The sequence below is a fragment of the Phyllobates terribilis genome, unplaced genomic scaffold, assembly GCF_046119375.1.
Source record: "Phyllobates terribilis strain yellow unplaced genomic scaffold, ASM4611937v1 Scaffold_9__5_contigs__length_417890890, whole genome shotgun sequence".
Taxonomy (NCBI): domain Eukaryota; kingdom Metazoa; phylum Chordata; class Amphibia; order Anura; family Dendrobatidae; genus Phyllobates; species Phyllobates terribilis.
Window position 1 is genome coordinate 332,802,683 of NW_027362769.1, and position 14,793 is coordinate 332,817,475.

The 14,793-nt window shown below is 47.8% G+C and overlaps 1 protein-coding gene across 4 annotated transcripts in view; it reads left to right on the forward strand.

Annotated features, from left to right (window-relative positions):
- LOC141160982 (parvalbumin beta-like) overlaps nt 1-14,793 on the forward strand; it is an 83,293-nt gene that overhangs the window by 13,351 nt on the left and 55,149 nt on the right. For 2 of the 4 annotated variants that reach the window (XM_073645777.1, XM_073645778.1), the window contains exon 3: nt 12,240-12,329. The exons of the other annotated variants lie outside the window; for them this stretch is intronic. The gene's annotated coding sequence lies outside the window, so the exon portion shown is untranslated. The remainder of the gene's footprint in view (nt 1-12,239; nt 12,330-14,793) is intronic. 4 annotated transcript variants of the gene reach the window in all.

Below are 14,793 nucleotides of genomic sequence, written 5' to 3' on the forward strand. Positions count from 1 at the left end.
GAGAAGTCTGCTTGTGATGTAATGAAATGAAATGCCTGGATGCATGTGAAACGTTACTGCTGTCTGAATTGGAGCTAATAATATCAGTGATGTGTTCTGAAATGCGAACTTTAAGCTTCCTTGCTGTGGAGCCTATGTACATTTTATTGCACGCAGTGCGAACAATAGCATACACAACATTTTGTGTGTAGCAATTTATGAACTGATAGAAAAACCAGCAGATTTATCATGGTTGAAAAAATTGTTAGTGGGTAATGCATGTTTGCGAGTACGACAATGGTTATCATGCAAAGGTTTCTTTAGGTGTGGGGGAAAAAATTGTCGTACTTGCAAACATGTATTATCCACTAACAATTTTATATTATTAGAAAAACCTACAAGAAGCAAAATGAACAAAAACTCTGCTGTAAATAAATAAAAAGCAAGTGCATTTAAATAAAATAGGGTTCTTAGTAACACTGTTTTTGATCAAAAATAGTATGAAAGCTATCCCACCATCGACAAGGTGAACCCATTCTTTGAATTTTGAATTTTATATTATTAACTCCAATTCAGACAGCAGTAACGTTTCACATGCATCCAGGCATTTCATTTCATAACATCACAAGCAGACTTCTCATTTTCAGGTTTTTGGTTTGGAAGTACAGTAGTTAGGGAGCCTCCCAGGGGAGGTGATCATGTCAGAATTTTCAGTGTTCACACTTGGTTTTTCAAACTGTTTGCATGTTGGTGTTATTTTCTGTATGTGTTTTAACATGCTGATTAGAGATGAGCGTTGTTCTACTCGAACTGTTCGCCAATCTCAAATTCGAGCTGTTTTGGGCAGTGTTCGAGCCGTTCGGCGAACACGAACAATTTGAGAAAAATTCGGCTGTTCGAGGTTATGTTCGATAACTGTTCGTGCACCAAAATCATAACTGGATTTTTTCTCAGTAATGATGAAAATTAATGTTAATACGCAGTTTGAGTGTACAGCGGGGTGGGGGGAGGGGCAGGGAATGGATCTCTGCAGGAACAATGAAGATCTCCATTTTTTTTTCTCTTTCCCGCATTTGCAGTGGGGAGGTGCAATCTGTCAGCCTATCAGCAGCGCACACACGGAGCGAAGTGCTTTTTTTCACACAAGCAAGGGCATGTGTCATTGGCAGTGTATGTCACATGTCCTTGCCCTATAAGACCAAGCCATTTTCCCCGTCGCCACCATTTTCTCACTGCTGCAGCTGCGTGTTAGACGGCACCGCTGTTGCTGTGTGCGCTATACCTTGTTAATTTCAAGCCAATTTTCGCACAAATCTACAGATAGCTTGGGAGTAGGGAATAGTTGTGATTGCAGTCCTTTTAAGGACTAGGTTACAGCATTTCCTACGACTTTTATCAGGCAGGTCTGTGCTCTTAAATAGATAGATTGTGGGAGTAAAGACTAATTGTAATTGGAGTCCTTTTCAGGACTAGGTTAAATCAGTTCCTATCAGTTTTTGCCAGGCAGGTCTGTGCCAGTGCTGTGCAAGTTTTTTTTCACAGCATTTGGCTGAATCTAGCAAAGCTAATCCTTTTTGGCCTATTGCAGAGTGTGTTAGTGAGTGGAGTAGCCTATCTGTGTTGCAAGATATACCACCTGTGTATAGAATACCAATTTTTTTACTGCACCTAGTGAAGTAAAATCTTTTGGGCATAGCATCATTCTATTAGTCCATCTATACTGACCTCCATCAGGTTGCAAATTGAATATAATTTTTTTCTGCATCTAGCTCTGAAAAAATATTGGGCTTCTAGCTGTGTGTGGGACTTGTTGTATTAGTCCATCTATACTGACCTCCATCAGGTTGCAAACTGCATATATTTTTTTCTTCATCTACCTCTGAAAAAATATTGGGCTTCTAGCTGTGTGTGGGACTTGTTCTATTAATCGATCTATACAGACCTCCATCAGGTTGCAAACTGAATATATTTTTTTCTGCATCTACCTCTGAAAAAATATTGGGCTTCTAGCTGTGTTTGGGACTTGTTGTATTAGTCCATCTATACTGACCTCCATCAGGTTGCAAACTGAATATATTTTTTCTGCATCTACCTCTGAAAAAATATTGGGCTTCTAGCTGTGTGTGGGACTTGTTCTATTAATCCATCTATACAGACCTCCATCAGGTTGCAAACTGAATATATTTTTTTCTGCATCTACCTCTGAAAAAATATGTGGCCTTCTAGCAGTGTGTGGGCCTTTCTCTATTAGTCCATCTATACTGACCTCCATCAGGTTGCAAACGGAATATAATTTTTTTCTGCATCTAGCTCTGAAAAAATATTTGGCCTTCTAGCAGTGTGTGGGACTTTCTCTATTAGTCCATCTATACTGACCTCCATCAGGTTGCAAATTAAAAATAATTTTTATCTGCATCTAGCTCTGAAAAAATATTTGGGCTTCTAGCTGTGTGTGGGACTTGTTCTATTACTCCATCTATACTGACCTCCATCAGGTTGCAAATTGAATATAATTTTTTTCTGCATCTAGCTCTGAAAAAGTATTGGGCTTCTAGCTGTGTGTGGGACTTGTTGTATTATTCCATCTATACTGACCTCCATCAGGTTGCAAACTGAATATATTTTTTTCTGCATCTACCTCTGAAAAAATATTGGGCTTCTAGCTGTGTGTGGGACTTGTTCTATTAATCCATCTATACACACCTCCATCAGGTTGCAAACTGAATATAATTTTTTTCTGCATCTAGCTCTGAAAAAATATTTGGCCTTCTAGCAGTGTGTGGGACTTTCTCTATTAGTCCATCTATACTGACCTCCATCAGGTTGCAACCTGAATATAATTTTTTCTGCATCTAGCTCTGAAAAAATATTTGGCCTTCTAGCAGTGTGTGGGACTTTCTCTATTAGTCCATCTATACTGACCTCCATCAGGTTGCAAACTGAATATAATTTTTTTCTGCATCTAGCTCTGAAAAAACACTTGGCCTTCTAGCAGTGTGTGGGACTTGTTCTATTAGTCCACCTATACTGACCTCCATCAGGTTGCAAATTCAAAATAATTTTTTGTCTGCATCTAGCTCTGAAAAAATATTTGGCCTTCTAGCAGTGTGTGGGACTTTCTCTATTAGTCCATCTATACTGACCTCCATCAGGTTGCAAACTGAATATATTTTTTTCTGCATCTACCTCTGAAAAAATATTTGGGCTTCTAGCTGTGTGTGGGACTTGTTCTATTAGTCCATCTATACTGACCTCCATCAGGTTGCAAATTGAATATAATTTTTTTCTGCATCTAACCCAGCCAATAGTTTTGGCCTAATACCACAGTTTGGCCACTCAGCTCTGCTCGGTTCCCATCCATTGTTTTTTTGTGCAAACAACTCCAGAGTTGTGAATTAGTTAACCACCAAAATGAGTGGAAAAAGGCCTGCTGCTGGTGGAAAGGGGAATAGGCGTGTTGGGAAGGGGAAAAAAGGTTGTGTCCGTGGGGTAGGTGTTAAAGCAACAGTAACATCTGCAGAAGAAAGACCATCTTCCAGCCAAACTAAAATGTCTACTTCTTTTAGCGGACAATGTGATAAGATCCCTTTCTTACGGCCACGCCAATCGCTACAAATTCCAGATGAGGCACAAAAACAGCAGGTGCTTCAACGGATATTAAGTGCTCCTTTAAGTGGGCTCTCCTCCACATCAACTTCAACATCACAAATACTCCAGTCCTCAAAGGTGTCACCCCAATCGCACTTGCTTCCTCACAGCTCCCAAATCTCCAGCTGCCCATCTGAGTATGAGGTAGAACAGATGGTTGAATCTGCAGAGCTGTTTACTCATACTATAGCCTGGGAATCAGAGGTCGACTCCAGCGCTTCTGTGAATCCAGACGAGGAAATGATCTGCACTGATGCCCAGAATCTTTATGAGTCGGATCCAGGACCAGACGCAGAAGGTTCTGACCATAATGTAGACCCTCATTCCCAAACTGTAACTCCTGTTGGTGGAGACAATGAGGAAGACGATGATAAGACTCAAATACCTGATTGGAGCGACAACTTTAGTTTTTTGTCAGGGCAGGAACAGGTTGGCTCTGAGGACGACGGGTGTGATAACGCACAGGGTGATGATGATGAGGTTGGAGATCCCACTTACTGTCAACCCACAGTCAGCCAAGAGATGAGGTCAGCAGAGGAGGTGGAGGAAGATGCTAGTGACGACGAGGTCAGGTTGCGCCTTCCTGGACAGAGACGTAGTACTGGAAGCACGTCAACAACTGCATCCTCAAACACAACTCTGCCTCTCACCACAAGTCGTGGTGGCTCTTCAGGTCGCATGGGTGCTAAGCCTTGCATAGCCTGGGCATTTTTTCAGATCGATAAAGATGACCCAACTCGTGTTATCTGTAACATTTGTCAGCAAAAGCTAAGTAGAGGCCAAAAAATACATAGTTTGAGTACTTCATGCATGAACCGGCACATGGACATGAAGCATAAGTTGCAGTGGGAAGCTCAGTGTGCTACAATGCGGCCTAGCCGGCCGGGCCAACCACCGTCTGCCATATCTTGTGCATCCGCAGCCTCTTCATCCTCTGTGACTGGGGGAACAGCAGTCACACCTGTTTTGGGGCGCAGACCTGCCACCTCTTTACCCGCAACAGCCAGCGTGATTGGCAGGTCATCATTTTCTTTGGAGGTGGTAACACCAGCTAGTGTTGAGCGCTGTCCGACATCGATAGCACCACCTTTGGATCAAGGCAACCTAACATGTCCGCCTGCATCTTCCTCACAGACAGGCAGTTTGCCGGGGACACCCTTATCAACCCCGTTTAAGCACAATAGCCAGCAATCGGTCCCTCAGATGTGGACAAGTAAAAGACCATTTCCTCCTAGCCATGAGAAAGCTAAGATGTTGAATTTCACCATCTGCAAGTTCTTGGCTACAGAAATGCTGCCTTTCCGCCTGGTGGACACAGAGGATTTTCGAGACCTTATGTCCGTCGCAGTGCCCCAGTACCAGATGCCCAGTCGGCACTACTTCTCAAAGAAAGGTGTGCCTGCGCTCCACCAGCATGTCGCACACAACATCACCGCTTCTTTGAGAAACTCTGTGTGTGACAGGGTGCATTTCACCACAGACACTTGGACGAGTAGGCATGGACAGGGGCGTTACATGTCGCTGACTGGGCACTGGGTAACTATGGTGACAGCAGGACAAGGGGCTGCTGTCCAAGTCTTGCCGTCCCCACGAGTTGTGCGTCAAACCTCTTTATGTCAAAGTTCCTCCACTGCTTCTGCCTCCTCAACCTCCTCTCGGTCTTCCACCTGCACCCAAAGCCTGTCTGGTCATGCCATAAGCTTTCTAACTGCGCAGAAGGGATCCTGCACACCTCCTTACTATGCTGGCAGTAGGGCTCAACGTCATCAGGTGGTTTTTACATTGAAATGTCTGGGAAATGTGAGTCACACAGCTGAGGAGTTGTGGTCAGCTCTGGAGAACCAATTTCATGAATGGTTGTCTCCACTGGACCTGAAACCAGGGAAGGCCGTGTGCGACAATGCTGCAAACCTGGGTGCGGCCCTTCGCCGGGGCAATGTCACACACGTGCCTTGTATGGCTCACGTGTTGAACCTGGTTGTCCAGCAATTTTTAGCCCACTATCCCAGACTAGATGGCCTTCTGCAGAGTGCACGGTCGCTGTGTGCTCACTTTCGCCGTTCGCATCCCGCAGCTCAGCGACTTACATCTCTACAGAAGTCGTTGGGCCTGCCACTTCACCGGCTAAAATGCGATGTGCCTACCCGGTGGAATTCAACTCTGCACATGTTGCAGCGACTGTGGCAGCACCGACAAGCCCTGGTGCAATACGTTCTGACGTATAGCCTGGGCCAACGAGATCCAGAGGTGGGGCAAATCACGCTGGAGGAGTGGTCTCAGATCAGGGACCTATGCACCCTTCTGCACAGTTTTGAAATGGCGACGAAGATGTTTAGTGCTGACGATGCCATTATCAGCATGACTATTCCGGTGATTTACATGCTGGAGCACATGTTAAACAGAATTCGGAGTCAGGTGGTGGCACAAGAGGAGGTGGAGGAAGTAGAGGAGGAGGAGTTGTATGCGGAAGGGCTAACATCTGCAAGGTCCAGACGGTCGGCAGCACCAAGGCGGCAGGCATGTGAGGGTGGGGGAGATGGTTTTACCAGGGCGCATGGTAGCAGCCAAACTAGTGAGGAAGGTGCAGGAGCCCAGGAAGAAGTGGAGGACGAACTGATGGAAGACTCATCAGATGAGGGAGACCTTGATCACATTTCTGTTGTGCGAGGTTGGGGGGAGAGGACAGAGGAAGGAAGCATGATTGTTACCTCGCCACCAACACAACAGGGACTTGGTGCTCCTGGATGCGCAACACACATGAGTGCCTTCTTGCTGCACTACCTGCAACATGACCCTCGAATTGTGAGAATTAGAAATAATCCTGACTACTGGGTTGCCACACTGTTAGATCCCCGGTACAAAAGTAAATTTGCAGAAATTATTCCTGCCATAGAAAGGGATGCACACATGTAGGAGTATCAGCAGAGACTGTTGCAGAATCTTACATGTGCTTTTCCACAAAATACCAGTGGTGCACGTAGTGAATCTCACAGTTCCAACTTGCCAACCGTGGGACCGTCAAGTGTTCAGCACTCAAACCGTAACAGAACCACAGTATCTGCTGGTAACATCAATTTTGCGGAATCATTTCACCACTTTTTTAGCCCATCCTTTGCAAGGCCACAGGAGACAAGAAGTCTGACACATAGTCAACGCCTAGAGACGATGGTACAGGAGTATCTCCAAGTAAACATTGAAGCCACGACTGTGTCACTGGACCCTTGCTCTTTTTGGGCTTCCAATCTGGATAAATGGCCGGAGCTAGCCACTTACGCCTTGGAGATCTTGTCATGCCCCGCAGCCAGCGTTCTGTCTGAACGTGTGTTCAGCGCTGCTGGTGGTGTGCTGACTGATAAGCGCACGCGGCTCTCCACTGATAATGTAGACAGACTCACGTTCATAAAGATGAACAAATCATGGATCCGAAACGACTTTTCTACCCCTGTGTCATCCTGGGGAGAGTAAAAGCTTGATGATTGGTTAAAATCACCCTACCAACCGTTTTAAGCTTTCAAATTACTAATCATGTTTATCTGTATCTTGGCTGGAAAATAATTTGGGCTTTGTAGCAGTGTGCAGCACTGATTCTATTAGGCCATCTATAATAAGCTTCACCAGATTTAAAATTACTAATCATGTTTATCTGTATCTTGACTGGAAAATAATTTGGGCTTTGTAGCAGTGTGCAGCACTGATCCTATTAGGCCATCTATACTAAAGCTTCACCAGATTTAAAATTAATAATAATTTTTAGCTGCATCTAGCCCGGAAAATAATTTTGGGGCTCCGAGATGCGCAAGACACATAAGTGCCTTCTTGCTGCACTACCTGCAGCATGACCCTCATATTGTCAGAATTCGAAGTAATCATGACTACTGGGTTGCCACACTCTTAGATCCCCCAAACTTTTCGATCAACCTTTTCATTTTAATAAAGACCAAAAAAATGGTCATTTTTGAAATTATAAGCATTAGCAGGTTGTTAGAAACTGAAATCAAACAGTTTTCAACTCAAAACTTTATTCTAGGTGATGTTACATTTTCACATAGGACCCCTTGTTCGAAAGGAGCTTCTGAACTCTCTCGTCCATTGAATTTGTCAGGTTTTGGATGGTTTCTGCTTCAATTGTTTTGCATGAGGACAGAATACCCTCCCAGAGCTGTTGCTTAGATGTGAACTGCCTCCCGCCATCATAGACACTCCTTTTAATGATGCTCCAAAGGTTCTGAATGGGGTAGAGGTCAGGGGAGCATGGGGGTCACACCATAAGTTTGTCCCCTTTTATGCCCATATCAGCCAGAGATGCAGATGTTTTATGTGCAGCATGAGATGGTGCATTATCATTCAGAAAAATGATCTTGCTGTGAAATACACGGTTCTTCTTCTTGAACCATGGCAGGAAGTGCTGTTTGAGAAAATCCACATACATTATGGAGTTCATCTTTAGCGCCTTCAGGGATCCTAAAGGGGCCGACAATCTCTCTCCCCATGATTCCAGCCCAAAACATTACTCCACATCCTCCTTGTTGGCGCTGTAGCCGTGTTTGCATGGGGTGTCCATCAACCAGCCATCCTCCACTCCATCTGGACCATCGAGCGCTGCACGGCACTCATCCGTGAACAAAACAGTTTTGAAATCAGTCTTCATGTAATGTTTGGCCCACTGGAGCCGTTTCTGCTTGTGTGAAGTGGATAGAGGAGGTCAACAGGATGGCGTATGCACAGCTGCAAACCTCTGAAGGACCCTGCATCTTGTTGTTCGGGGGACGTTGGAGGCACAAGCAGCTTCAAAAACTTGTCTGCTGCTATGACAAGGCTTTTTTGCCGCTGCTCTTTCAACCTGACGTAATTGCCTGTACGAAAGAGTCCTCAATTTGCCCTTATCAGCACGCACACGTGTGTACTGTGAATCAGCTACATACTTCTTGATTGCCAAGACACTTCATCCTGATCATCGCACAATGTTGATTGTAGTCATGCCTTGACCTAAACACTCCACAATTTGTTGCTTCTCAGCAACCGACACATCCTTTTTCTTTCCCATTTTGGCAGAAAATGTAGGCTGCTTAATAATGTGAGACAGCCTTCTTAAGTAGTCTTGCCTTTCATTGGACACACCTGCCAAACTAATTAGCACAGGTGTCTGCAATTGCTTACAGTGATATAAAGAGCCCTGACACACATCACCATCAATGAGTTTAACTGACAAACAAACAAATTCTTCCCTTATCACTCCTAAACACTTTTTGCATAATAATTTGGAACACAGTGTACATGTGCTTTTCCACAAAACACCAGTGGTTCACGTAGTGAATCTTACAGTTCTAACTTGCCAACCGTGGTCTGTATGGAATTGTTCAATAAAGGGCCCAAAATTAAGATAACATAGATGGGAGAGGTCTCTATGAATAGGAATTCCTAAGTATTTGATACCCTGTGAGGGCCAGGCGAAGGGAAAGTTGGACTGGATGGAATCCTATATGGATTTGGGGAGGGAGACATCGAGGGCCCCAGACTTCGCTGCATTGATTTTAAAATTTGACCATGTAACAAAGTGATCTATTTCAGCCATAACAGCATGGATGGATATATGTGATTGAGTGATATATACTAGGACATCATCAGCAAATAGAGAGCACTTGTACTCGGTGCCTCCCACCTCAATCCACCTAATATTGGGGTTATGGCGAATTGATGAGAGCAGGTGCTCCGTCACTAGGATGTATAAGAGAGGGGACAGAGAACATCCCTGCCTTGTCCCATTGGTGATTGTGAAAGGTGATGAAAATGATCTGACGCGCCCCCTGGGCCTTGGGACACCCGGAGCCGGACCCTTTTTGGTGGATGCTGGTGGTTGTAGTCTCCGTGGCGGCAACCCGGTTCCGTGGCTCAGGGCAGTCAAACCAGTGGCGGAAATATTTATGTGGTTTTGATGTTTAAATGTCCGACTACGCCACCCGTGGATTGCGGTCAGAGTGAACCGCCGCTCCAGGGCAGACCGCTGAGGCTGGTGTTGTGGGTGCAGCAGAGCGTAGCATAACTCCCCACGGGAGGAGTATAGCCTCAGGGCAGTGTATGCGGAGGATGGGGGTGATGGTGCAGGGCAGCAGCAGAAATGACACGGAGTCAGTGATGCAGTCCAGGGCCTTTACTCACAGTTCTTATTATCCAGACCACGTCTGCAGGTAACGGCTGCCCACATCGTACTGTGCTCACCAGGTGAGGGGCTCAGACAACTCCCAGATAACTTTGGAGTGCTTCACAAGACCCCCTTTGTGTGTCCTTTGTCTGGCCTTTCTTACCAACCCTTCTGTCCGGCTGCCTCGGGCCTCCTCTTGGTAAACTTGGCGCCAGTTTCCCTGACCCTATGTGGTGCCTTCCTAGCGGGTGTAGCGAGGGGCTGCGCCACATAAAATGTCACAGCCTCCTGTTTCTAGCTGAGGGTCGTTTCCTGCCTCCACTAGTTTCGGGGACCGGTCTCCCCCTTTGGCCTGACCCCTCCACGCAGGTGGATTCGGGCGTGCGGTGGCGACTCGCCCGTCCGCACCCCTGAGATCCCTTCGTTCCTCGTTCCTGGAGCCTTCTCCGCTCCTCTTCCTTCCTTCTCCCTCTTCCAGGCCTGGGCCTCTGTTACTAGGCCCGCCTCCGGAGCAGAGCTCATGCAGAGCCCTTGCTCCCTGCCACTTCTGCTCAGACTTCTCTGCACTGAACTAAGATGGTGCCCACCTTTTATACTCCCTTCTCAATGCACCCAGGAACTGCTTCCTCCCTGCTCCTGCACTACAGGGTTCCCCTTCTTCAGTGTTCCCTCCCCCCACTCCAGCCAGGGACAGGGACTGTCGTGCCCATCTCAGGGGCATATTGGTCGCCCTGCCCCACGTCAATGTGGTGTAATGCATGCAGGTGTCGGGTCCTGATCCACACTACATCCTTACCTGAGAGTGAGATATGACACCTCTGGGTGAGGTGCAATACCTCTGTAGCAACCCAGCCCTCAGGGTGCTACAGTTCCATTTATCTTCAGCCTAGGTGACGTATTGCGATACAGGGCCGTGATTTTGGCTATAAAAGGGTCCCCTAGACCCCTACCCCAAGCTTTTTAAGAGAATCATATATGGCGTGCCAGGAGACTCTATGGAATGCTTTCTCAGCATCCAACGAGAGTATCTAATTACAAATTTTTAACTGCATCTAGCCCAGGAAATACTTTGTGCCTAGTAGCAGTGTCTGCTAGTCAGCGGATTATCCCGGCTGTTAACCAAGCTACACCACCTGTAGTTTGGACACTTAATTTTTTCAAAGGAAATGCTTCGGGACCACGGGATACTCAGTGAAGAGCATCAGGAGGCACCCCAAGGCATAGGGGCTGGGACTGGCAGTAGGATGCCTTGCGGTGGACAGCCAAGCTCGATCCTTATAAAAGCTTTTTAACTGCAACAGCTTTAGTGGACGCTACTGGAGCTGGAATTACGCGGCTGCTGGCATGAGACTTGCCCTCCAATAGATCCTTGTAAATGGATTTAAAGTGTATTCATTCAAATTAGAGAGACAATTTAAATTAAAAAGCTTAGAGCTGCCTCCACCACAGGGGGGCTCGCTCGACCCACCAGCGGACAGGCACCAGTATTGGGAGAGGGGGGCTGGCCGTCAGGGTTCACTGCGGCTCTGGCACAAACCCGGCGACGCGGAGGTGGCACGGGCAGGAGCGGACTGAACGTGTCGGCTTCTCACTTTTTGGATTTTAGAAGGGCATGACATGCCTATATCTGTGTCTCCCCCTCCTTTTACTCCTCCACCTCTTTTCTTTTCGCATGACTATATGTACTTGTCACTTTTCCATGTGTTAGTTGTGTCTTCTGAGCAGTTTGTCAGCTTTTGGACACCTTTGAAGGTGTTTTCTATGTGTTTCTATGTGTTTTTGTTTGCCTGCCATTGGTTTTAACGGTGTTCGAAGGTGTTCGACGAACAGTTCGATGAACAGTTCGGCAAACACACGGGTGTTCGACGAACCGAACCGAACTCGAACACTACGGGGGTGGCTCAACACTAATGCTGATATTCACCTGTTGGGTCATTGAAGGTAATGGTCTCACTTGGGTTTTTTTGTTTCTCTTTTTTTGTTTGTCAGCATGTTATTTAAAAGGGCAGCAAGGTGGCTCAGTGGTTAGCACTGTAGCCTTTCAGAGCTGGGGTCCTGGATTCAAATCCCACCAAGGACAACATCTGCAAGGAGTTTGTATGTTCTCCCCGTGTTTGCATGGGTTTTCTCCAGGTTCTCCGGTTTCCTCCCACACTAAAAAGACATACTGATTGGGAATTTAGATTGTGAGCCCCAATGGGGACAGAAATTATAATGTATGTAAAGCACTGCAGAATATGTTGGCACTATATAAAAATAAAGATTATTAACGGCGTGTTAGCATTTGTCTAGCAGCTTTGAAAATGATCACCTCTGAGAGATCTAAACGCATTGCTGAAAATGTCATAGTAACAGCTACTCAATTGCACCTGTACCTCAGTTTTATTTATTCATTCCTTCATTTTCGGATGGAGTAATTTTTATGAATTTTTTCTAATAAAGTTGCTATTTTAAAATTTTCCTGTTTCCTCAGATCCTGGAGCTGGATACCTTTTTGTTTTCTTCAGTATTGTTGGTGTCTGTTCAGGACGAATTTCCGTTCTCCATTGTTTGGATTGCTCAGGTGAGCTGGCTGAAACTTTTTTATATACTAAGTAACAGGAAGTCTCTGTTCTCTGTATGAGTAATTCCCTTCTCCCCGCTGCCAGGGACTTTTGCAGTGATGACTCATGCAGGGAAAAGAGACTTCCTTTTTCTACATAGCGCTTAGAAGGATTCAGCTAGTCAGTTTTTAATCACATGATGTCATAGACCTAATGGAAAAGAGAAAAATTAACTGGGTAGAAAAGCAAAATGAGCAATTGTAAGTACACAGCACTATATAATATGATTATTGCAATATATTAAGAGGGTAACCATTTTGATGGGAGGAGGAGTGCTTCTTTAATATTTGCACCTTCCAAGAGAAAGTAAATAGGACTGAGTAGCACTGAAATGCAATTGCAGGCATAGTGTCATACATTTAACTAGCTATTGAACCCGTTCTACGCCCGGGTGGCGAGCATTTTTACTGGTATATGGTCTCCCATGCTGGTATGTGCTGCCCCCTCCTGGTATTTGTGCTGCCCCCATCCTGTCCCCACCATCCTATCCCAGTATGCGTGGCACCCCTCATCCCCAATCCCGGTATGCGTGGCACCCCTCATCCCCAATCCCGATATGCGTGGCTCCCCTCATCCCCATTCCCGGTATGCGTGGCTCCCCTCATCCCTGATCCCGGTATGCGTGGCTCCCCTCATCCCCGATCCCAGTATGCGTGGCTCCCCTCATCCCCGATCCTGGTATGCGTGGCTCCCCTCATCCCTAATGCCGGTATGCGTGGCTACCCTCATCCCCAATCCCAGTATGCGTGGCTCCCCTCAACCCGAATCTTGGTATACGTGGCTCCCCTCATCCCCAATCCCGGTATGCGTGGCTCTCCTCATCCCCAATCCCGGTATGCGTGGCTCCCCTCATCCCCAATCCCGGTATGCATGGCTCCCCTCATCCCCAATCCCGGTATGCGTGGCTCCCCTCATCCCGAATCCCGGTATGCGTGGCTCCCCTCATCCCCAATCGTGGTATGCGTGGCTCCCCTCATCCCCAATCCCGGTATGCGTGGCTCTCCTCATCCCCAATCCAGGTATGCGTGGCTCCCCTCATCCCCAATCCCGGTATGCATGGCTCCCCTCATCCCCAATCCCGGTATGCGTGGCTCCCCTCATCCCGAATCCCGGTATGCGTGGCTCCCCTCATCCCCACTCCCGGTATGCGTGGCTCCCCTCATCCCCATTCCCGGTATGCGTGGCTCCCGTCATCCCCTATCCCGGTATGCGTGGTACCCCTCATCCCCAATCCCGGTATGCGTGGCTCCCCTCATCCCCATTCCCATATGCATGGCTCGCCTCATCCCCTATCCCGGTATGCGTGGTACCCCTCATCCCCAATTCTGGTATGCGTGGCTCCCCTCATCCCCAATTTCGTATGCGTGGCTCCCCTCATCCCCATTCCCAACATGCGTGGCTCCCCTCATCCCCAATCCCGGAATGCGTGGCTCCCCTCATCCCCAATCCCGGTATGCGTGACTCCCCTTATCCCCAATCCCGGTATGCGTGGCTCCCCTCATCCCCAATCCCGGTATGCGTGGCTCCCCTCTTCCCCAATCTCGGTATATGTGGCTCCCCTCATCCCCAATCCCAGTATGTGTGGCTCCCCTCATCCCCAATCCCGGTATGCGTGGCTCCCCTCATCTCCACTCCCGGTATGCGTGGCTCCCCTCATCCCCATTCCCGGTATGCATGGCTCCCCTCATCCCCATTCCCGGTATGCGTGGCTCCCCTCATCCCCTATCCTAGTATGCGTGGTACCCCTCATCCCCATTCCCGGTATGCGTGGCTCCCCTCATCCCTATTCCCGTATGTGTGGCTCCCCTCATCCCCTATCCTGGTATGCGTGGTACCCCTCATCCCCAATCCCAGTATGCATGGCTCCCCTCATCCCCATTCCCATATGCGTGGCTCCCCTCATCCCCATTCCCGATATGCGTGGCTCCCCTCATCCCCATTCCTGGTATGCATGGCTCCCCTCATCCCCATTCCCGTTTTGCGTGGCTCCCCTCATCCCCTATCCTGGTATGCGTGGTACCCCTCATCCCCAATCCCGGTATGCATGGCTCCCCTCATCCCCATTCCCATATGCGTGGCTCCCCTCATCCCCATTCCCGATATGTGTGGCTCCCCTCATCCCCATTCCTGGTATGCATGGCTCCCCTCATCCCCATTCTCGTTATGCGTGGCACCCCTCATCCCCAATCCCGGTATGCGTGGCTCCCCTCATTCCCAATCCCGGTATGCGTGGCTTCCCTCATCCCCACTCCCGGTATGAGTGGTTCCCCTCATCCCCATTCCCGGTATGCATGGCTCCCCTCATCCCCATGCCCGGTATGCGTGGCTCCCCTCATCCCCTATCCCGGTATGCGTGGCTCCCCTCATCCCCTATCCCGGTATGCGTGGCTCCCCTCATCCCCTATCCTGGTATGCGTGGCTCCC